This window comes from Anabrus simplex, chromosome 1 (genome assembly GCF_040414725.1).
Source record: "Anabrus simplex isolate iqAnaSimp1 chromosome 1, ASM4041472v1, whole genome shotgun sequence".
Classification (NCBI taxonomy): Eukaryota; Metazoa; Arthropoda; class Insecta; order Orthoptera; family Tettigoniidae; genus Anabrus; species Anabrus simplex.
The window spans coordinates 611045364-611068983 of record NC_090265.1 but is presented as its reverse complement, the minus strand read 5'-3'; positions in this window follow the sequence as shown (position 1 = coordinate 611068983).

The following is a 23620-nucleotide window of genomic DNA, read 5'->3' as shown; positions in this document are numbered from 1 at the left end:
CTTCTAGATTGGATTCTTAAAGTATAGGATCTACATTGAGTTCCTTGGGTATAGGGTCATGTTCTGAGCCAGTACTGTCACTTTGCTCGCTGTCTTCATTAGGTTCATATTCGGACATATCAGGCGAGAAGTCTAAATTTGATTCAGAGTCTCCTTCAGAGTATTCAGGCGCTTTTATATTAGAGATATTGCCAGAAGTTGTCGGTACCCCCTTTGATCCATCATGCAATATACCTGAAAGGAATCAAGAGAATGTTAGCCATAAAGTAGTAATAGTACGAACAAACTTGCAAGAGCAATTCTAGTCAAAAGGAAGTTCAATGACATTGATATAATATTAGGTAGATTGGCTATCTCGCAGTTTTATTACAATAAAATGTACTGATGTACTGTTTGTTAATGTTATTTACCTGAATCGGCCTCACCACTTTGTAAGTCCGCCTCCGTAGAGTAACGGTTAGTGTTATTAACTGCCGTCCTTGGTGGCCTGGGTTCGATTCCCGGTACAGCCAGGAATTTAAGAATGGTAGGACGGCTGGTATGTGGTTGAAATGGTACATGCAGCTCACCTCCAATGGGGGTGTGCCTGAAAAGAGCTGCACCACCTCGGAAAGAGGACACGAGTTTACTTACCACTTCGTAAAACTAACTCAACCATTCGTCTTCCTCTGAACATTTTGATCAACGTGTATGCCACAAAACACACCTTTAAAGTTAGCTAAACAACGTGCTCAGAGGAAGCACAATAGTAACAAGAACAAGACAACAAAGTAGTAGTCTGCTTCACTTGCCTGTTAACAGTACAAAACCTGACAATAACAAGTACTACAAAAGGATAACTCCAGTTGTCTACATTTTGTTACTGCAAAATGAGTTTAATCTGAATTCAAGAGGTGGATATCTACAGTTACCTATTTATTACACTCAATATATCCTTCATTTGTCACTTGTCTACTTTTGAAAATTGCGGGTTAATGACTCAAGGTGCATTGTTTTGTTATCCACTTTTGGCATTTCAAAGTTGACTATTGACTAACTCAAAGATGTAGATAACTCAAAAGTGATAAAATTTGAGTTATCTAGTTATAGTATTGGCCCACGATATGACTGTGCCACTGTAGATATTAATGATCTGTCTAGTTAATAAAATTCTGATATTGTGATATTCTGCATCACAAGTCGTCATTACGGAGAGGCTCAACTTCGTCGCCGATTAATGAAATAATCTTCGAGGTCCTCTATTTAAATTCTGGAATAAATATACGACCTCCGGTTTTTGACCACTCTACCGAGCTCGCTGCTGTAGCCCTGAAGATGGTTTTCCGTGGTTTCACATTTTCACACCAGGAAAATGCTGGGGCTGTACTTTAATTAAGGCCACGGCTGCCTCCTTCCCCTTCCTAGGTCTTTCCCATCCCATCGTCGCCATAAGACATATCTGTGTCGGTGCGACGTAAAGCAAATAGAAATAATAAATAAAGTTTTGACCACTCCAACTCGTTCTTCAAATAACCCTTTTTTTTTTTTGCCCTTCTTTCTTTAGGCTGTCGTATAGGTATTTCAAATGGAACCTCTTATTCCGCGCAAAACAAAAAAATTAGAGGAACAGGTGAAAATGACAAATGAATTACATGATGCCCGACATCGTTCAGAAGAGCGAAATAATGTTAATGCTAGACACAGTTGACTTAATCGTTAACGTTAACGGCACGTTAGTTAACGAGCTTGTTATGGTTTTGTGTGAAACGCGATTTCTATAACGCCACGTTAAAATCTTAACAAGGTGTTAACTAACGCTCTGTTATCGAATTTTTAACAGTGGTTGATGAAACTGGCCCTAGAATATTATACGATAGGATAATTGTAACAAGTTTGTAAATTAATATAAATCTATGATCTCTCAGATTCTTTAACCTTTAGACACGGTTTTCTTGGCAATAGTAAAGTAAACATTGCCTAACTTATTCAATTATTTTTTCTCTTTGCATTTAGGCCATCTGTGGACCAAGGAGCTTGTGTTCTAGGTGTGTTTTTGTCGTCTGCCCCTTTTGGCATACTGGATTGTGTTCTTAGCGGCCTCTTGAGCCTTCCTGTTGTCCCAGTATTCCTTCATTTTCTCGTTGAATTCTTTCCTGCGCTCCTCTGACCAATTCCCAGCTCCTTTGTGACTAATGATGTAAGGGATTTTAGGAAAGGTTTAGTTTTGACCATTAAACGGTATGCATTCCTGTCAGTTATGGCAGCTTGATTAATATTAAGCTCTGCAAGATCTTTGTCCACTTGCTTGGTCCAGGGGAATCCAGTAGCTTTGCCTTTGTTAGCAACCTTGAAGATCTTATGGGATAATCTATTAGGATCCATTCTGTTTAGGTGTCCATAGAAAGTCAGACGTTTTCTTCTGATGGCATCTATGATGTTTTCTTGATGCTGGTAGAGCTCATTGTTCGATTTGTACCATCGACTTCCATCTGGAAGGATCCTTGCAAGGGCGCCCATACCCAGGGGCAAAGTGGGGCTGCCCCCCCCCCCCCCCCTTAGCTCTCAGGGAAAGGAAAAAATCTAGTCTAGTCAGGTGTTTTCCTTTCAAGAAAATTATTTAAAAGTCAGTATTACGCAGAAGCGGTAGTACCGTTCCCCACCAACAGGCAGGGAACACCGTGGGTTATTCTACTACAGAATACAAGTCGCCATTTATCTTCCAAAATATTAAAAATACTACGTATCCCCAGGTCTTCCCCCCCCCCCCACAAACTGTCATATGGGCGCTGATGGATCCTTGGCCCTATTATTCTTCTCAGGAATTTCCATTCTTGCACTTCTAGGGCTCTCAGTGGGGTCTTTTTAGTTAGGGATAGGCATTCTGCTGCGTAGAGGACTGATGGTCTGACTACTGCATTATAGTGTCTCAGTTTTACATTCTTTAATAAATGCTTTGAGGCATACAGTTTTCTGCAGGCATGGTAGGCCTTGTCTAATTTGATTTTCCTTTGTTCAAGAGCCATCTTTTCACTTAGGTCCTCCGATATCCATTCTCCATCAAGAGACCCGCTTTAGCTGCTATAGAGTGCAGTGTTTGAAGCTGCATAGTGGCCTCATGCATGTTGTTTGCTAATAAAGTAAGGTCATCAGCAAAGGCCAGGCATGGAATCCTCAAGTTGTCTGCTTTAAACCCCATCCTTAATCCGGTGTTCTCAAGTAATGACCTTGTCCATTCTCTTATGATCTTTTCCAGGACACATTTAAATAATATGCATGAGATACCATCTCCTTGCCTCACCCCTGTTTTGATTGTGAAGCTCTCTGATAATTGACCTCTAAACTTAACTTTAGAAGTGGTGTTGTGCAGGGTGGCTTGCACCAACCCATTAATTTTTTTGTTTAGTCCCATATGTCCAGGATTACTTTGTGCATGTGCCTGAATGTTTTCTTACCAGCTTATTTCAACATTTCTAATACTATTCCATCTTCTCCAGGGGCTTTGTTGTTCTTGAGAAGTTGAATGGTGGGAGGAGGGATGTCTTTGGTGTCCGGGTTAGCTGGTTCTCTAACTGGGAGGCACAGCGCAGGTTCTTCAGCATTTATAAGTCCTTGGAAATAATCAGCTAGGGTCCTGATGCAGTCATCATCATTGAGGCACAGTGATCTGTCTGTTCTCTGGAGGTGTAAAGTTTAGGGTGTGAACTGGGTTGTCTGTTGTTTTAGATCTTTGTATAAGTCTCTAGAGTTGTTTCTTCCAAAATTCTCCTCGGCTTGCTTAATCAGTTCTTTGTTGTATTTTCTTTTCGCCCCTCTTATGATGCTGGATGTGCTCTTTCTTTGTGTAATAAAGGCTTGTAGGTTGGCTTCGTTTTTATGATGGTTCCATATGAGCCATGCTAGTTGCCTGGTTTCTATAGCCTCATCACATTCGTTAGACCACCATGGGTGCTTGTTTCCTTTAGGTCTGTTGGGGATCGTCTTCTGAGCCGCGTCTGTTGTAGCATCCCGAAGTGGGTCCCATTTTGCAGTGGTGTTAATCCTATTGATGTGTTGGTTCATTGGTTGCATTGTCTTCTTTAAGTTTGGTGATATCAAACCTAGGAATCTTCTTTCTCTTCATAAGCGTAGCCTTGGTCTTATACAGTGGTTTCAGATTCATCTTAACCATGGACAGGTAATGATCAGAGTCTATGTTACCTCCTCGTAAAACCTTCACGTTCATAATATCGCAGTGGTGCTTCTTGTCTATTGCTATGTGGTCAATTTGGAACTCGCCCATTATGCTGTTTGGGCTGCACCATGTCATGGCCTTCCTAGATAGGTGTTTCAAAGCCATAGACTTCAAGAGTAATCCATACTTGGTGCACAGACTGATTAGCCATTTCCCATTCTTTTTAGTTCTCTTATGGGCAGGGTATCATCCTACAATCTTCCGTTATTTCTGTTCTCTCCCAATCTGAGCGTTGAAATTGGGTGAAGAGAAGCCAAGTATGCTAGCAACTAGTTTGTGGTGTACTGCGAATCCTTTCCCCAGGAAGGGTACATTCATCATGACTCTATTACCAGGCTTTCCCTTATATATATTATATTCTTGAGACTCCATAGCATCTTCATCTGGCAACCTAATCTCTTGTAAGGCTGCAATGATGATGTTCTTGTCTTTCAGGATTTCAAGGGTGTGTTTAAGTTTCCCGGTCTTGAGCAGGGAGTTAATATTGATCGTAGCTAGGTATGTGATGTTCCTTTTTCTTTTAGTTCTGACTGGGTCACAGAAAGGCATAGGTCCCCCAGAATCCGACAACCTATATGCCTCATCATGAACGGGGTGGATTGGTTACCATCTGGGGATCTATCATTATTGTTTTTCTACTTCATGTCTGATACAGTCTATCACACAAGTGTGTATAGCTGGTCACCCGAAAGTGACGAGTTGTTGTTGTAAGCCTTGAAGCCCCCAGCACCGATCAGTTCACTGACCCAGCTTCCCGCTGGGATCGGTTACCCAACTTTCCACTGGGTTGCTCAGCTTGACAGGGACACCTCTTGTAGGTTACGTGCTGGAGTTGGAGTGAAAGAGGCTAGTTGGATTCTCTTGCTGAATCCAATATTTTATGATGCAGATACCCAGCACCGATGCATTTCACTCCCATTTGCCTGGAGCCACAAGGACTCCTCCTAGGTTAATTCCTGGGATTATTATTATTATTATTATTATTATTATTATTATTATTATTATTATTATTATTATTATTATTATTATTATTATTACCAGTATATAAAATGTACATCACTCTATTATAAAAGTAAACTCGTGTCCTCATCCCGAGGTGGTGCAGCTCTTGTTTTCAGGCACACACCCAATTGAGGAGAGCTACATGTACCATTTCAACCACATACCAGCCCTCCTGCCGTTATTAAATTTCTGGCAGTACTGCGAATCGGACCTGGCCCCCGATGACGGCAGCTAATAACACTAATCATTTTGCTATGCAGGCAGCATTCTATTAAAATGTTTTGCAATTTTCTAATATGTGCACGTTTTCATGTCACTAGGAATGCAGCCTAAATTTCTGGCTGGTATCATCGCCATACGACCTATCTGTGTCGGTGCAAGGTAAAGCCACTAGCAAAAAAAATAAATAAATAAATAAAAAATTGCTGGCTGCATTATTGTTGTTTATTTAATTTTAGTCATCCAAACTTATTTCATCATTATATTACACTAGCAGATGTACCCGTGCTTTGCTACGGAATTCTCAGAAAGACTGTCTTTGTGGTTTTCCCAACTGAATTCAATTACAATGACATCAGTAGAAATGTAGCAATTAAAAGCAATATTACCATAAATACTCGATCGATTGAAGAACCGCACATTTTCTTACTTTTAACGAACAGTACGACGGTGCCGATCTAACAGTCCAAAGTTCCATTGCTGGAATGACCAGGCCGCAGACAGCCGCGAGCACTCCCCTGCCATTATTTCGTTAAATGTGTGCACTAATCATTCCAATCAGTGCTTATGAGTAGGGATTGAATAGCTGGAATGCTACGATGAACCAGTGTGTATCGTAGCTAGGTATGTGATGTTCCTTTTTCTTTTAGTTCTGACTGGGTCACATAAAGGCATAGGTCCCCCAGAATCCAGTGGTATGAGAAAATTTATGAACCAGAAGAATGGCATGCTAAAGAAAAGAGAGATCTAACACCCCAGCTACTTCCCACCAATATTCAGGCAGGCTGTTATACTTGGTACGCAGCAGTAATCCAATCTATCAGAGATAAGTGGTAGCAGAAGACAAAAGCACATCACAACAAACAATGGTCAATGTAATGTTACTGTTGATCAGTTTTATGAGCTTTCTATATTGCTTTCTATATTGTGGGCCTTCACATTTAGTTTTCTTCTGACTCTGTGATACTAGGGCATCTTATAAAAGTATTTATAGTGTAGACTGTAGTTCCTTATTCCCCGACTTTATATACCGATTTTCATTAAATTCTATTTACCCATTTTCTCGTGACTCGTCGCTGATATGAACTTAGCATCAAAAATCCAAATTCATGAATCTCTGTTATCGTAGCCGGTATGGTAAAAATGTATAAAGCATAAATTATCTGAAATTTAATACTATATAACTTTAGTTATGTAGTATTTATTGATAGGACCATTAATAACATCAACATTTGAGAATTAAATGTTAGGCCTTCCCCTAAACTACCATTTCACTCAGCGTGAATAAAATTACTTATGGCCTAGTTTATAGCGACTTATTCCCCAACTTTACATTTTCATGAAATTCTCTCCGGCCGTTTTCTCGTGATGCACGTACATACATTACAGACAGACTGACAGACAGTAATTACAGAAAATAAAAAAGTGCTTTTCCTTGTTACTGTAGACACGACTGATACAGAAATACCATTTTTTAAATTCTGAGCAATGTACAGACAAAATTCTTATTTTATATTGAAACGGGAATGCCATGCCGACATTCTCCGCCCAAAGTATTTCTGAGACAACGCAAGCCAACATTCGTCTAGGTGATTTGAAACTACCGCCATAGCGTATCGAAGAGGAATTGTGACATCTTCATGAGTTACCGTGGACCACCGCACAGATGGCACTGCCATCCACAATGATGACTGAGCGCGAGGATAACAGAGGCATTGTCAGGACTACTACTTCAAAATCTACTAAGAAACTCAAGCATGCAACTTACGTTTGAAAATGATTTCATCTGCTGGACACTTTGGAATATTTCCTGGATGATGCCTTCGAAGTAACCAGCTCCCTTCTTATCTCCTTTGTGCAGAAGAAGAATTGACATTTCAAGTAGTGAAATATGAGTTTCGGTAGCAAACACAGCACATGATCTTCACAGCACCCCAAGTGCGATGACTTCACTTTAATAACATGTAATTTATCCAAGCACTCGAAGAAAGTATTACCCCATAAACATCCATACACGATAGCTTTTCTGCAACAACATTTTCCACTCACAACAACACATTATAAACACTTTCCGACGCATACGTGAGATATGTGGCGCTTTGCATTGAGCCGTAATCTTTAATTAAAGGGAAGCAGGCACATTATCAGTCAGTTTGCCGAAAAGGAAAGGACGACATAAATCACACTGAATCACTTTTGAAATATTCCGCACTATGTATCCGGCTAAATGATACACTAAGTTCTCTTTGCTACAATTCCGCCCACTTAACTCAGGTAAACTGTTTTTCCAGTCTGGTATTTGAATGTCATTTTTGATGTTCACAATTTTTTCCCTGATTTCATCTACAGCTTGTGTCTTCACTGCACGATTTTTACTTTCAGTTTCTCTTGCAAGAATACACATTTGATTAACAAGAGACGTCAATGGGGATTCAGCTCTGTACTCACAGTTTCCGCCAGACAATAAGGCAAGTTTAGTCGGTATGTAAATAGACTGCAACATGTGTAATAATGTAGAAAGTCAATAGTGGACAGATGATCATCACAACTTAGTGATCACAGGATATCAAAATGACGTTCTAGGGGATCTTGATTAAATTTTCCTGTCAAAACGTAGCTATAATTGTGTTCCCACAAATATTCAGACACTTCTAAGGTATGTTCCATGGTAAATCTTAAAGACTCCAGTGTCCTTTGTGAAGCGAATGAATTTTGAGCACCGTAGCTCTGAGAACATTCTGCCATTTAATTAAAGTTTCATGAGCTTGTGATCCTTTATACAGTGCTTGAGTGGGAATAGCCGAATTTAATGCATCAGTCAGACAGTTTAAATCGCTTGTGAAAATTTCTGTTTGTTTACTGTCTTCTAAACCCTGTATTTTAATACCCCGATAGAATGCTATACCATTAGCAACTGATCTACTGAATAGTTGAAATGCCAGTCTTACATTCATTCGCTGAAACAAATTAGGATCCAAGTGGGCAGAGTTTGTAGCAAACTTTCAATCTGGAAAATTCAGGAGACAAGTCACATTCATAAACTTTCCTGTAGAATGAATAATCAACAATATTGCCATTATAATTAACCTGTCCTTTGTCATGAAAATGATCTCGTACACATTTAAATATATGTGGCGCATCTGAAAATGCCCATAATTTTCTGTTGGAGTCGGTTGGATTGGAAATATAATACTTCAGATTCTTTATTTTACCAGATATTCCTAAGCATTTCCACAACTTTTTATTCGACTGGCTACCATCTGATGTGAAACCAATTATTCGGACACCTACTTGCTTTAACTGTATCATGACTTGAATGAGAATGTCATCCCAAAAATGAATGAATGTCACACACAAAACAGTTATGAGTTAATTTTTGGTCTTTGCTATGGATAGCCTTCTCCCATTTTAGTAAAATACCACTCTCTTTAGGGGGCCTAAAGTAATGTCTACCTGAAGATGATCGGTCATATCCAGAACTGCAGCCGGGTACAAAACACGAGGACATGATGTGGTAGTTTCTTCCCGCACTGATATACGTTGCCTTATAGCACAATAGCGACAAAGACCGAGGTATTTAAAACTTAACACCACTCAATCATGAATACACTAATAATGCAAACTGTCGAAACATCTCTGACAGCGACAATAATGAGCAATAAAAATTACTACAACTGAAGGCGAATATAACGCAGTCTCTGTTGACATCACAATCGTCTCTGCTGCCACCAATCGGGTGTCCCACCAACCTCTTGAGCTCTCTTACGGGCGAATGGAGAAGATGTCGCACTTCCTCTTCGATACTGTATGCTACCGCTGTATGCACAGGCAACGGATATGACGGCGAGTCATGCGGCTGTTCACTGCTCTGAGCTTGCCAAGGACAAATGATGTCACAATAGAACCTTCTATACATTCTATGTCAATATCTCTTGAATGAAACGTGATGTCAAATTTCTGACTACACCACCATGTAGCCCAGTATTAAATATGGTGATGCACCAAGTTTCAAGAAGATCGGTGGCAAGATAGCCAAGTATAGAAGTTAATTATATGAATTTTGAAGTATGTGGTCTGACCTTCACATATAATAGAGGTAATCTTTGTTGGAAAAGAAGAAATATACCCAAAGAATGGAGGAGAGCTAAAAAAATATCACTTTTCAAGAAAGGAAATCGAAGTTTTTGCAGTAACTATCAAGGAATAAGTTTTTTACATGTTGGCTATAAAATATATGCTAAAATAATAAACAATAGACTTCAAATTATTGCACACAATCTCTTACTGGAAGAACAATGTGGATTTAGAAAAGGCAGAACTTGTACAGATAATATATTTAGCCGTAAACAGATACTGGAGAAGAGAAGAGAATTTAACTTGAATATGTATGTCGCTTCAGTTGACCATGAAAAGGTTTTTGATAGGGTAGATAGAGAACAGTTATGGAATATAATGATAAAAAATGGATACCCTAAACATCTTATTCAAGTTATTCAAAGTCTGTACAAAAGGATGAGAATTGTCTTAGATCTAGGATACAAACTAATGGAAGAAAACTGATCTGCATTTTGGACAATCGCCCAGGTGACAGATTCCCTATCTGTTGTTTTCCTAGCCTTTTCTTAAATGATTGCAAAGAAATTGGAAATTGCCCCAATTTGTCCTCTTATTACAAGTTATATCCTCATGATTATTCTGTATTGTAAGTTATTATACAAGAAAATAACAAAGGTTTGCTAGTTGCTTTACGTCGCACTGACACAGATAGGTCTTATGGTGATGATGGGACAGGAAAGGGCTAGGAGTGGGAAGGAAGTGGCCGTGGCCTTAATTAGGGTACAGCTTGGTGTGAAAAGAGGAAACCACGGAAAACCATTTTCAGGGCTGCCGATAGTAGGGTTCGAACCTACTATCTGCCGAATACTGGATACTGGCCGCACTTAAGCGACTGCAGCTATCAAGCTCGGTAAAGGTATTTTATTGGTCCACCTATTCAATACTGTACCAGAGGTACACCTCAACCCTGTGCATTTAAATGAAGCGCCTTGAAGAACACTATCTGACACATAAAGTTGCAACAGCTATTTCAAGAAGTTGAGACATTTCTCCATAAATGTCTCTATTAAAAAACTGATGTCATGCACTCTGGTGCAAAGTGGAACAACTAGAAATTTAAAGAAATTTTGTGTTTATAGGTTTTCTGAACTGAATTGACTTTCTTTGTTTTTGATACTTCAAGGTTTTCAACACTTCTTACCATGGGCGCACATACGACAGTTTCTAGAGGGGGGGCCCAGACCTGGGGGGGGGGGAAGTAGTAATTTTAATATTTTGGAAGATAAATGGCGATTTGTATTCTGCTGTAGAATAACTCACGGTATCCCCTGCCTGTTGGTGGTGGACGGTACTAACGCTTTTACATAATACGGACTTTTAAATCATTTTCTTGAAAGGAAAACACATGGCTACACTAGATTTTTGCCTTTCCCTGAGAGCTAGAGGGGGGCAGTGGCTCCACCTTGCCCCCGGGTATGGGCGCCCTTGCTACTTACTCATCCCGCCAACGTTGGATTCTGGCAGAAATTTTGTGTATTTATTTTTCAGCCAATTATATTTATCTTGTACCTATTTTATCTACCAATAGAATGAGAAGGCGTGTCTGGTTTTAGTCCAGAGCCTTCTCGAACCTTCCTCTCGGGTATAAAAGCTGGCACCTTTTCGAGTTAACTTGTCTTATTGATCGCCATGTTATTGAGTGTGTGTGTTAAGAGAGGAGGCGGAGGGCTCATCCATTGGCAGGCAGAACATCAGCTAAGGTAATGGCCACCATTTTTCTGTCTCTGTAGTTATCTCCGCAAGCTGACTTGAGGGGAAGGTTTCCAATCTTTAACTATGTAACAGTCTATTTCCTAAAATGTAAACTTTCTTCCTTCTCATGTAAAAGTTCAAGTAAGTCAAAAGTACTTAAACTGAAAACCGAATTTCCCTTCAATTAATCTTGAGGTGACTACAATTTTGTAACTGTTTTCACTATTGTAAATTGTAACTTAACTTGTCCATCTAGTCACCTCAGTAGTTTGGGATTAGCCTCTGCATCGTCGGGCCACAAGCCCAAGTAGGGTTTTAATCTTTGATTTCAAGGATAGCAAATGTACTCCTCCATAAATTTTTGAGATTGGGGCCAGTAATTGAACCTGTTGTTTTCCATAAAGGCCCAGTAGAATGGGTACTCGATACCCCTGTATTATTTCTTCCATGTAAATGAAAACTGATATGGTATTGTTAAATGTAGGTTGTGCCTAGAGAGGCCTGAAAATGTAAATTGTATTGAGCAACAATGCTCTAATCTCTTAAGGTAAAGGTTGCCTTGAGTAGGCTGTAAGGGTTTGGGAGCGCAGTCTCCTTGGTTGTATTATAGAGCATAGAGGCTCTTTTCTTGTAATGTAATAGACATTTGTGTAAATATTGAGTGGTGCCTTTGGAAGGCCGTAACCTGTAACCGTTGGAGCAAAGTTCTCCTGAAAATTGAGTTTTCAATATCCTGTAAAAGAAATTGGGAGATTCATCTCCTTGACTATCTGTCTAAATGCAACATTAGTGATGTAGGGACTTCTGTAAATAGGGAGCTCAAATTGTAAATAACCTTTTCTAGGTTTTTCTGTTTTTCTATTTTGTACCAAACTAGCTCTGTACCTCAAATCTTGTTGTTTTGTTAAAATTCAATATCTGAAAAGAAATATAACCTTAATTTTTTAAGTTTTAAATTAATCTTTTTACTATCGTAGATAGTCCCATTCAAGCCAGCACCTTCTTTCACCTCTCTGTTCCACGAAAACTCCGGTAACAAATACTATTCACTTTTATGTGGTTACATTTATATACAGCTATAGAGTTTTATAGTACATATTTTGCCCTTTCTAGAGGGCATCTTCTGCCTTTAGTTGAAAAGTTGAACTTAAATATTAAATAAAATGTGAAACACGAAGCTAGATAATTAACATTGTAAAGATAAAAGTAGTATACAAAGTCATTTAAAATATGGACAACACTACATTAAAACTGTGATAACATAATAGAATAAAACTATCTCAACGGCAGTCTATAAACATGCATCTGAAACTAAAACTAGATCTTCATCTGTCTAGAACGTGTGGAACTTGTATATTCTCGAATATGTAATTCCAAGATAGTCACAAAAGATCTTGCCTAAAGTTCGTGTGTTCAGACTGAATAAAGATGATACCTTTGTTATTTTCTTGTACATACTACTTAGTCAAGCAGCTCGTCTCCTTTCTTTCAAGCTTCTCTCCAACACTCTTCAGTATATATAGATGAAGTAATCAGAAACTGGAAATGAATTGTGCACTCTGGAATAAAATTGAGTACAGACACATACATAAATACTATGCTCTTTGCAGATGATTAATTCATCCTACAGGATGATGAAAATAAACTCCAGAAATCAATACATCAGTTAAACACCATTTGTAAAATAGTATCCAGAATGAAAACCAAAGTTATGGCATGGCAAGGGAAATCAGAGCGAAGATAGTAATTGACAATCAACAGGTAGAACAAGTCTCAAATTTTAAGTACCTTGGTTGTGAAATATCTTTTAATGATGATGATGACGAGGTGAAGAAGAAGCTTCATCGATTTCAACATATGTGTGGGACAATTTGCCGAACACTGAAAGGAAAAGTAAGAGAAGATAATCAACTTAAATTCTATAAGACTATGGCTGTACAAACTTTGTTATATGGAAGTGAGACATTGGTGGATAGAACAAGCTATAGGAATAAAATACAATCATCTGAAATGAGATTCCTAAGATCAGTGAAAGGATACTCCCTAAAAAATAAAATACGAAATGAAGAGATAAGACAACAATTAAATCTATTCTCAGTGAATGAAAGAATATTCCAAAACAGGATAAATTGGAAAAACCACATTCTTAGGATGGATAACTACAGAATCCCAAAACTTGCCCTGGAGTATCATCCTACGCAAAGAAGAGATATTGGCCGTCCTATGAAAAGATGGAATGAAATCTGAGCAATGAATCATTAACAGTAAATTTCTACCATCTGATACTTATATTTGTATCAAGCAAATCAAACAATCATATACAGTACATGTTTCATTCCATTTGGAACATCTTCAGCTGTATTACAACGCTTAGGTGAAATTACAAAGTATTTATCTTCTTAAGAACAACTTTAATAAGTACCTTGTTTTACTTAAAATCTATGTGAATTTAAAAAAATTGAAATAAATTAAAATCAATGTGGATGGTTGAATGGGGTAGTGAAATGGGAGGGAAATGGATTTACTTATTTCACCTAAACATTGGAATACAACTGAAGATGTTCCAAATGGAATGAAACATGTACTGTAGATGATTGATTGATTTGCTTAATACAAATGTAAGTATCAAAAAGGTGGAAATTTCGGTGCGACGTAAAGCAACTAGCAAACAAAAAGATGGAAATTTACTGTTATTGATTCATTGTAAATAGGATTTGATACAGGAAATGAAGCTGATTTCTTGCAATGAAATCTGGGGTCAGAACAGGCTATTAGCTTAATCCATGAAGAAAGAAAGTAAGTAAGTAAAGATAGTTTTGTATAGGAGCTGACTTCCTTCTTACACAATACTGTTAATCACAACTGCGAGCTCACCACATTAGCTTTACTGCACCTTGATTTAATCTCACTTTACTATATTACCATCCTGGGAGAACACACATCCTAAATACTTGAAATTATCTACCTGTTCCAGCTATGTATCACCAATCTGACATTCAATTCTGTTCAATTTCTTACCTACTGACATCAATTTAGTTTTTGAAAGACTAATATTCATACCATACTCATTGCACCTATTTTCAAGTTCCAAGATATTAATTAGACTGCAGGCTTTTGGCACAACCTGCCATTAAGACCAAGTTATCAGCATAGGCCAGACTGCTTGCTACATTTCCACCTAAGTGAATCCCTCCTTGTCACTTAATACCTCTCAGCAGATGATCCATGTAAACAACAAAGGAAAAAGATTACAGCCTTGTCTAATCCCTGTAAGTACCCTGAACCAAGAACATTCTACCATCAATTCTCACTGCAGCCCAATTGTCAACATAAATGCCCTTGATTGATTTTAATCATCTACCCTTGATCCCATAGTCCCCTAGTATGATGAACAATTTTTCCCTATTAACCCTGTCATATAGGTACTATCTCTAGATCTATGAAACATGAACACAACTGTCTATTTCTTCCGGAGAAAGTTAAAGATGACAGACATGAAATTCTAGGTATAAGGCTCATTTCTAAAGATAATAGGCAACTTGATATCTTTGGAGTGAACAGACCGGGAAAGGGAAGTGCTGATGTTGATTCAGAATTATTTGATAAGATAATCAGCTATATGGGAAATGACATGGAAAGGAATGTGACTGCAGCAGGAGATCTGAATTTACAAAATGTCAACTGGGATGGTAATGCAAATGACAGGAAGCATGACCAACAAATGGCAAATAAGTTAATATGGGAAGGACAGCTGATTCAAGAAAGTGATAGAACCAACTAGAGGGAAGAATATTCTGGATGTGGTGCTGGTAAAACCAGATGAGCTCTATAGAGAAACTGAAGTAATAGATGGTATTAGTGATCCTGAAGCTATTTTTGTCGTAGTTAAAAATAAATGTGATAGAAAGGAAGGTATTAAAAGTAGGATTATTAGGCAGTACGATATGGCTGATAAAGCATGCATGAGGGAGTTTTTAAAAAGTAACTATGATCGGTGGAAAACAGTAAATAAAAATGTAAACAGACTCTGGGATGGGTTTAAAGCAATTGTTGAGGAATGTAAAAACAGGTTTGTACCTTTAAAGGTGGTAAAGAATGGTTAAGATCCACTATATTAAAACAGAGAAATAAAGAGACTAAGAAGGAGGTGCAGATTGGTAAGAAATAGAGTTAGGAATGGCTGTGGAAGTAAGGAGAAATTGAAGGAACTTACTAGGAAACTGAATCTAGCAAATAAGGGAGCAGTGGCGTATGCTGGGATCAAGACGTGGGCTATCACTATACTAGGTTACCTCTTTTTGATGGTTGGTTTAGTGAACGTCAAGCCTTAAGTGTTTTGAGCTGCAGCCAATAGCGAACGGAGTAGCCTGCTGTGTGGTCAAGGCTGCTTTGCAAGCTACTGCCCTGACCTCTGCTACTGTCAATACACAACACCTGATCAGTGGAAATGGTAGCCTAAGGTTTAACAAATTAAAGTCCGTCTTTGTGGCTAAATGGTTAGAATGCTTGCCTTTGGCCTGATGGCTCCATTTCAATTTTCAGAATCAACCCCCTCATACTGTTAATTCCCCTGGCTTGGGGACTGAGTTTTCATGACGTCTTCACCATTCATTTTATTCTCATTAGGTCACCACCAAGAATATACAGATGCCCTGCACCATGATTATTATTATTATTATTATTATTATTATTATTATTATTATTATTATTATTATTATTATTATTATTATTATTATTATTATTATTATTATTATTATTATTATTATTTTTAAATAAAAATGATGAATTTTACAGCAGTCGAACCCATCGTTCACTGGTTCATTAGCTTTCTTGGGAGATCAGTGGTGGTGTCCGACCCATGATCATGGGTTCTATTCCAACCAACAAAAGAGAACTCTAAACCTGAAAGATTGCACTTCATTTTAGCAGACCTACAAATAAATAGAAAACCAGGCTATATTGCTCCTATAACAGCAGCCCTGCAGTGACTTCCTACAAGGATGTAGAAGTAACCAGGAATGAAATACCAGCATTCTATTATCTATATGATTAAGTCAAAAGTATGAGGTGAGGAAGTATATACGATGAGTAACGCATGACTGATGGTAAGCAGTGGTGATCTGACTGACCGAAGCCTAACACACCCGTCTCCCCCCGATCCTGTACGTTATACAGCAGCAAGCCGCTCTAGGTGAGTCGAGGGGAGAAGGACGAGAGTCTGGGCTGCAATATCAGTCTCCAATGCTTTGTTCTCAGAAATACGTGCGACGTTTTTTCTCACTGCTTTCAAGTTTTGTAAATGGAACAATGTGTCAGATGCTTACATTATAATGTGTTTTAGACTTCCATCATTCTCAATTAAGGTTTGAGCTTCACTGATAGCCTTGGTAGCCCTCAGTATATGCCACTGGAAGTGAGCTTAGGATAACATGATGGCAAGCACTATTGGCAGTCACACAAATTTTAGTGAAAAATGGAAGGGTATATATAGGTGCTTTAAGGCAGAAACAGGTTCCAAGGACATTCCAGGAATAATTAATGAACAAGGGGAGTGTGTATGTGAGGATCATCAAAAGGCAGAAGTATTCAGTCAGCAGTAAGTAAAGATTGTTGGTTACAAGGATAATGTCCAGATAGAGGAGGTGACTAATGCTAAAAAAGTATTCAAATTTGCATCAATGACAAAAATGAGATTTACAGTTAAGATACAAAAGTTGAAAACTAGAAAAGCGGCTGGAATTAATAAGATTTCTGAGGATATACTAAAGCCAATGGGTTGGGATATAGTTGGGGGTCTACCATATCTGAAATACTTATTTGATTATTGTTTGCATAATGGAGCTGTACCAAATGAATGGAGAATTGCTATGGTAGCCCCTGTGTATAAAGGAAAGGGTGATAGACATAAAGCTGAAAATTACAGGCCAGTAAGTTTGACATGCATTACATATAAGGTTTGGGAAAGCATTCTTTCTGATTATATTAGACACTTTTGCAAAATTAATAACTGGTTTGATAGAAGGCAGTTCGGGTTTAGGAAAGGTTATTCAACTGAAGCTCAACTTGCAGGATTTCAGCAAGATATAGCAGATATCATGGATGCAGGAGGTCAAATGGACTGTATCATGATTGAGCTATCTAAGGCATTTTATAGGGTAGATCAGTAGTGGTGATTGGGGGGGGGGGGGATCGAGGGGGACCGCCGCCCCCTATTTATTTTTGAAGAAAATGTTACATTTTTATTCCATTTTAGCTGGCTTTAACTAGGAATTATTAAACAAAGCAATTTGTACAAGCCCTGTTGTCTTATCAGCAAATTCTTCTCCTTTATTTTCTTTAATTATTAACAAAATTATTAGCGGAAATACGCACAAAATATCGTTTGAAATGTCATAGCACCTTCTGTCAATATTTTCCATACCAAATTTCTTGGGACACTGTCATATGCTTTTTCAATATCTATAAACATTACTGCCATGTCCTTTCCATATTCCCAATACTTTTCCATCACTTGAAGCAATGTAAATGCTGTATTGGGTCAAATGTGGACCTGCCTCTTCGAATCCATGCCAATTTTCCCTTTACTCTGTCTCTTATTCGTCTATCCAAGGATCTCAGCTATATGAGCTATATGAGGTATCAATGTCAATCCTCTGTAATTTTCACATTGCTTCCTGTCCTCTTTCTTGAAAATTGGTATAATGACCCATTTTGTCCACTCTTTTGGAACACTTTTCTCTCCATATCACTCTGAAGAGTCTATACAACCACTGTAGACCAACTACTCCTGCTGCTATTATAATTTCTATGGTGATCTCTTCAGTTCCAGCTGCCTTGCCTCGTTTCATTCTTTTAGTGGTCCACTCAATCTCTGCCATGGACACCTCATTTTCCATATCTTCCATCTGCACTGTGGCAAAAAAAAATAGTATGTGGTATCAATAAATGATATATTCATAGGAATGACAAAAATGATGTAAATCACATCACAGGTAATGAAAAATGATCGACCCACGACACAAAGGATCATCAAACAGTAGGTATACATTTTGAGCTGCTCAGCACCTAAGGCAGGCAGGTATCATTTCACTGGTGGGAACTTGTCAGACCGTGGAAGGGCATATGTTTGATACCCCAAACCATAAAGGAAAGGAGAGGATACGAAAAGGGCCAGTCCACCGTGGGGAGAGCTTTGCAGATAAATTTTGAGAAGTAGAACTAATGGGGTAATTCTTTAATAATACAAGATCAGAAAGTTGAAAAGATGGAGTACAGACTCGGGAATTACAGGCTTTGCGATGAAGATCTCTGGCCTGAAGGAGTTGTTGAAGGGTGTGATTCAGTTGAGTATCAGTAAGAAGATGGGAGGGGGTATCCAATAATGAGGATATATGCCAAGATAAAGAGAGGGGTGGGTGTAACTCTCTGCGAAGAAACAATTTAGCAGGGGTAAAAGAAGTAGAAGAGTTAATAGTAGCATTTAATGCCAAAACAAAGTGGAGAAGTTCAGTAGAATGAAAATAGAAAGAAAGGCTTTGAGATTTCGATGGTAACGTTCTACAATATTAGCCTGAGGATGATATGGGGAGGTAAAAACTTTCTTGATACCATGAGAGAAACAAAAATTGTAAAAGGCTTTGGAAGTAAAGATAGAGGCATTATCGGAAACTAATACTTTAGGAAGACCAATAATAGGAAAAATCTGATTGGATAATAAAGTAATTATTTGGGAAGAAATATTGCGTAATTTTGAAAAACCGTCACGTAAGGTGAATATATAAGCATTTGCTTTTGAAGATTTAATTAATGGTCCAACAATGTCAATATAGAATTTCTCAGCGGGATAAGAAGCAGGAGAAGCGGCATACGTACCGTAGGGTTGGTGGTTGAGGGGCTTATGTTTCTGACAAGAATCACATAAAACGAACCCAAGAATACACATCTTTTCTCATCTGTGGCCAAAAAAATAAAGAAGCAAGATGAGCATAAGTTTTAGCCATTCTAGAGTGGCCCCCAACAGGGGAACCATGAAAATACTGAAAGATCATAGGACATAAATTTGAAGGGAGAACGAGGCAAGAAGTAGCATGTGGAGTAGGTTTAAAGACAAGAAGATGATTCTGCAAATGAAAAGGACCAGAGTAATTTGGAAGAGAAAGGTCATGAATCAGCTGTTGGCAATACGGATCTTGTTTCTGATGGTCTACACAAGAGTGGAAAGAAAGAGGGAAGTTGGTAAGGGAAGAACTAGAAGTAATAGCTTTAACAGGAAAATAATCAATTTCAGGTTCATGGGATTGATTGTCTTAAAAAAGGCGGGATAAAGCAACAGCAACCGAATTGTGAAAGCCCGATACAAACTTGAGCGAAAATTTAAAGCGAGATAAACGGAGGAGCCAACGACCAGTATGACCTACTTTTGGAGTATTATGAAGCAACCAGGATAAAGCTTGATTGTCGGTATTTACTACAAATTCCCGATAGTCCAAGTACTCGGCAAAATGTTCAATAGCCAGAAGCCCCAGAGCTTCTCTTTCGTATACAGAATATTTTCGTTCGACAGAAGATAGAAGACGGCTGAAATAGGCGATGGGTAAGGTTTGGCCATTACAAGTTTGTTGTAATACAGCACCAAGAGCAACGTCAGAGGCATCAGTAGAAAGTTCAAAGGGCAAGGGAAAATCTGGAATTTGCAGGAGAGGGGCGTGAGAGAGTTTAGATTTTAAGGTATCAAAAGCAGTTTGTTGAGAAGCAGCCCAGTGATATTTAATGCCTTTTCTTTTGAGAAGACTTAAAGGTTCCAAAATTTGAGAGAAATTTGGAATGTATTTGGCATAAAAGCAAACCATACCTAAAAAGGAGCGCAACTGTTTCAAATTCTGAGGAGGGGGAATTTTGTGAATGGCGGAAACGCAGTCAGGATCAACAGCGACACCCTGTGAACTTAGGATATGGCCAAGAAATTTGATAGATGTTTGAGCTACAAGAACCTTGGAAGGGTTAACAGTCAAACCAACTGAACGAAGATGTGTAAGGACTTCACGGACATGCATTAAATGAGATTCAAAATCAGGAGAATAAACAAGGATATCGTCAATAAAAGGAAATAAATATTTGTACTTAATATTGGAAAATAAAGAATCAACAAAACGCTGCATGATCTGGGAGCCAAGATTTAAAGATTTAAAGGAACTTTTTTGAACTGATATAAACCATTAGGCATAATAAACGCAGTGTAGCGAGAGCTAATGTCATCAAGGGGAATCTGATTGTAAGCTGAATTAAAATCAAAAATAGTAAAAAAAATGAGAATTAGAAAAATGTTGAAAAGCAGATTGTACTTTGGGCATCGGATAGGCATCATACAATATATGAGAGTTCAATTTTCTATAATCAACAATGAATCTAAAAGATCCATCAGGTTTATTCACAATGAAGGCAGGAGAAGCATAATTGGAGGATGAGGGAATGATAGTGCCATCACGAAGCACCTTATCAATTAACTGGTTAAGAATTTTCATCCAAGGAGGGCTGAGAAAATATGGAGAAGAACGAACCGGAGTAGAGTCTGTCAGATCGATATGAGCAGTGAAGTTCTTAACAGTACCTAAGTTGGGGGTGATCACATCAGAAAATTCATTGAGTAGAGACTGTAGGCCTACCTGGTCAGAATAAAGGGAATTAATTGTGAGAGAAGAAGACTGATGGGAAAAAAGGATAATCAAACAGGTTTATCAATGGAACAGATTTAGATGAAAAATGAAAAGAAACCTGGGAGTTAACCAAATAAAGAATGAGACCAGTGTGAGAAAAAAATTCAAAACCTAAAATGAGAGTAGACGATAAATGTTCAACCACAAGAAAGGTAAAAGGCCAGGAAAAATATTAGATTTTAATGTTTAAAGAAATAGTTCCAAGGACATGAAGGGGTTGATTAGATGCAGAAATACATTGCTGGGAAAATGGAACATACTGCAAATGAGAAAAATTGGCTTTTAATGATTCAAAAAATGATAAACTAATAAGGGATACAGCCGCAACCGAATCTAAAAGAGCAATCGATGGCAAATTATTCACAGTTATCAGAACATGAGAAGTACGTGGAAAAAAGAAAGCATTATTTATACTGGAAGAAAATTGAGGAACATTTTGAGCAGCAGAAAAGGTAGATGAAGGCAGGTTTTCCCCAAAAATACGATGACTGCCTAACGACGCGGCTGGAAGGCGTTTCCCGAAAGTGAGGCAGTGCAATACTTAGAAATGTGTCCCTAACCTTTACAGTGGAAACATGTTATAGTTGAACGATTTGTTGATGAAGAAGGGGAGACGGAAAGCGAAGGTAGCGAAGTAAGTGGGGGAGGTAGTACGATACCAGGTAGGCGAATAGATGAATAATATGAGAGGTCTCCTAAAGAATTGATGACATGAGACTGAGCCAAGTTATATAATTGAAGCATGGTAGTAGGGGGGTTAAGTGCATCAAGGAGTTGACGAAAGGAAGGAGCAGCATAGAATCGGATAATTGAAATTAATTCAGAAGTATTATAAGCAATGTTTAATACGTCACTATAGGTGGTAATAGAATCAAGGTAGTCATGTGTAGGTTTGGTGGGTAGTTGGCGGCGACGGACAAACTCAGTACTTAGTTTATAACGAATCTCATATGGCAAAAAATAATCGTGTATTACAGCCCGTAAGTGAAACCATGAAGAGAAATTAGACATATTATCGAGGCAAAATTTTGAAAAGAAACCAGTAGTTTTAGCTGACAAGAGACCGATTAATTGAGGAAGGGAAGCTAGTGTAATATTTAAAAAATTTCTAACAGAGAAAAGCCAAATGGTCAAGCTTTGAGGATCAGTAGCCTGTAGTTGAGGTACAAGAAGCAGTGACTGCTTAACTATCTGAACATTAAGGGCACTGTCAACAGAAGTAAGGTGAGGGGAAAAAGAAAAATGGGGTAATGGAGACGGAGACATTGCATGTTGAGAAAAGACTGGAGGAGGTTTTGTGTCATCATTGAATGGATCAGTTAAAGGAGAATGCATTGATGAACTAGAAGAAGGAGAGAAAGAAATCAAGTCCCCAACAGAAGGGTTGTGCAAGGACACATTATGATGTGAAGGAAGTGGTGAAGAATTGGAACTTTCACCCAGAGGAAAATTATCAGAAAAACATGCTATATCTACAAGTGAAAAAATAACAGGGCATATAAATAGTACAAAAGATTGCCTGCTACCATTTGTGGCGAAAAGTGGTATCAATAAATGATATATTCATAGGAATGACGAAAACATGTAAATCACAGCACAGGTAATGAAAAATGATCGACCCACGACACAAAGGATCATCAAACAGTATACATTTTGAGCTGCTCAGCGCCTAAGGCAGGCAGGTATCATTTCACTGGTGGGAACTTGTCAGACCGCGGAAGGGCATATGTTTGATACCCCAAACCATAAATCTCGTTAGGTTACGGCAAAACAAAAAACTGATGTGTTAAACATGACATTTATCAATCAGCAGAGTCAGTGGAACAACGGCGGGCCGACCAAGAGGGTCGTCCGTGGTAAGTGCAGAGTCAAAAAAAAAGAGAGTACAGAGGGGAGGGAGCTTACAACAAGCAAAATTAAAGAAAAGGGAGTCAATTTAAATAAGTTATATTTCAACCATAAATGACTAGAACAGGCAAGAACAGGAATCACAAAGATTTTAGTAAGGGCTCGGCCCTTTTAACAACAAAATGCAATTGAGACAAATCTTGATTAAAAAGATTCTTGCGAATAACACCAATAAGTTTCTGCAAAAGCCCAAGACCCGTATTTGGCAGAAAACCACAATTAGTATATATTTTATTTAAATATTTTTCTTTTAAAAAATGACACTAATTAAGAAAGAAGGGGGAGGTATTAATACAATTTGACAATAGTGATTAAAGGCCACACTTACAATGAAATAACAAACACAAAAGGGGGTAATAGAGTTAGAGCACGTTACAAGACAGAAATATACGACTTAATACCATGAAAAGAAGGGGGGAAAAGGAGACAGACTGGGAAGGGAAGGAAAGGGAGGGGGATTTTACCAGGCTGCTTAAACCCTATAAGTTCGCAGCGTGAGTGACCGCTCCGGCCTCAAGAAAAGTTCAGGAAGTGGCAACACTTCCAACATTTGTCCAGATACAGTTTATCATGTAAAGTAGAAGATTAATTAAGATGTCAGTCTGAAGGACTCTGTTAGAATGAAAGCCATAAAGGCACAGAATAATCAATCGTTCAGTGTTCAAGTCTTCATGGAAAACACAAAAGATGAAAAAGTTATAACATTTGCTCACCCAGTCTGAAGATTATCAATGCAGATTCCACAGAATAAAAATGTAAA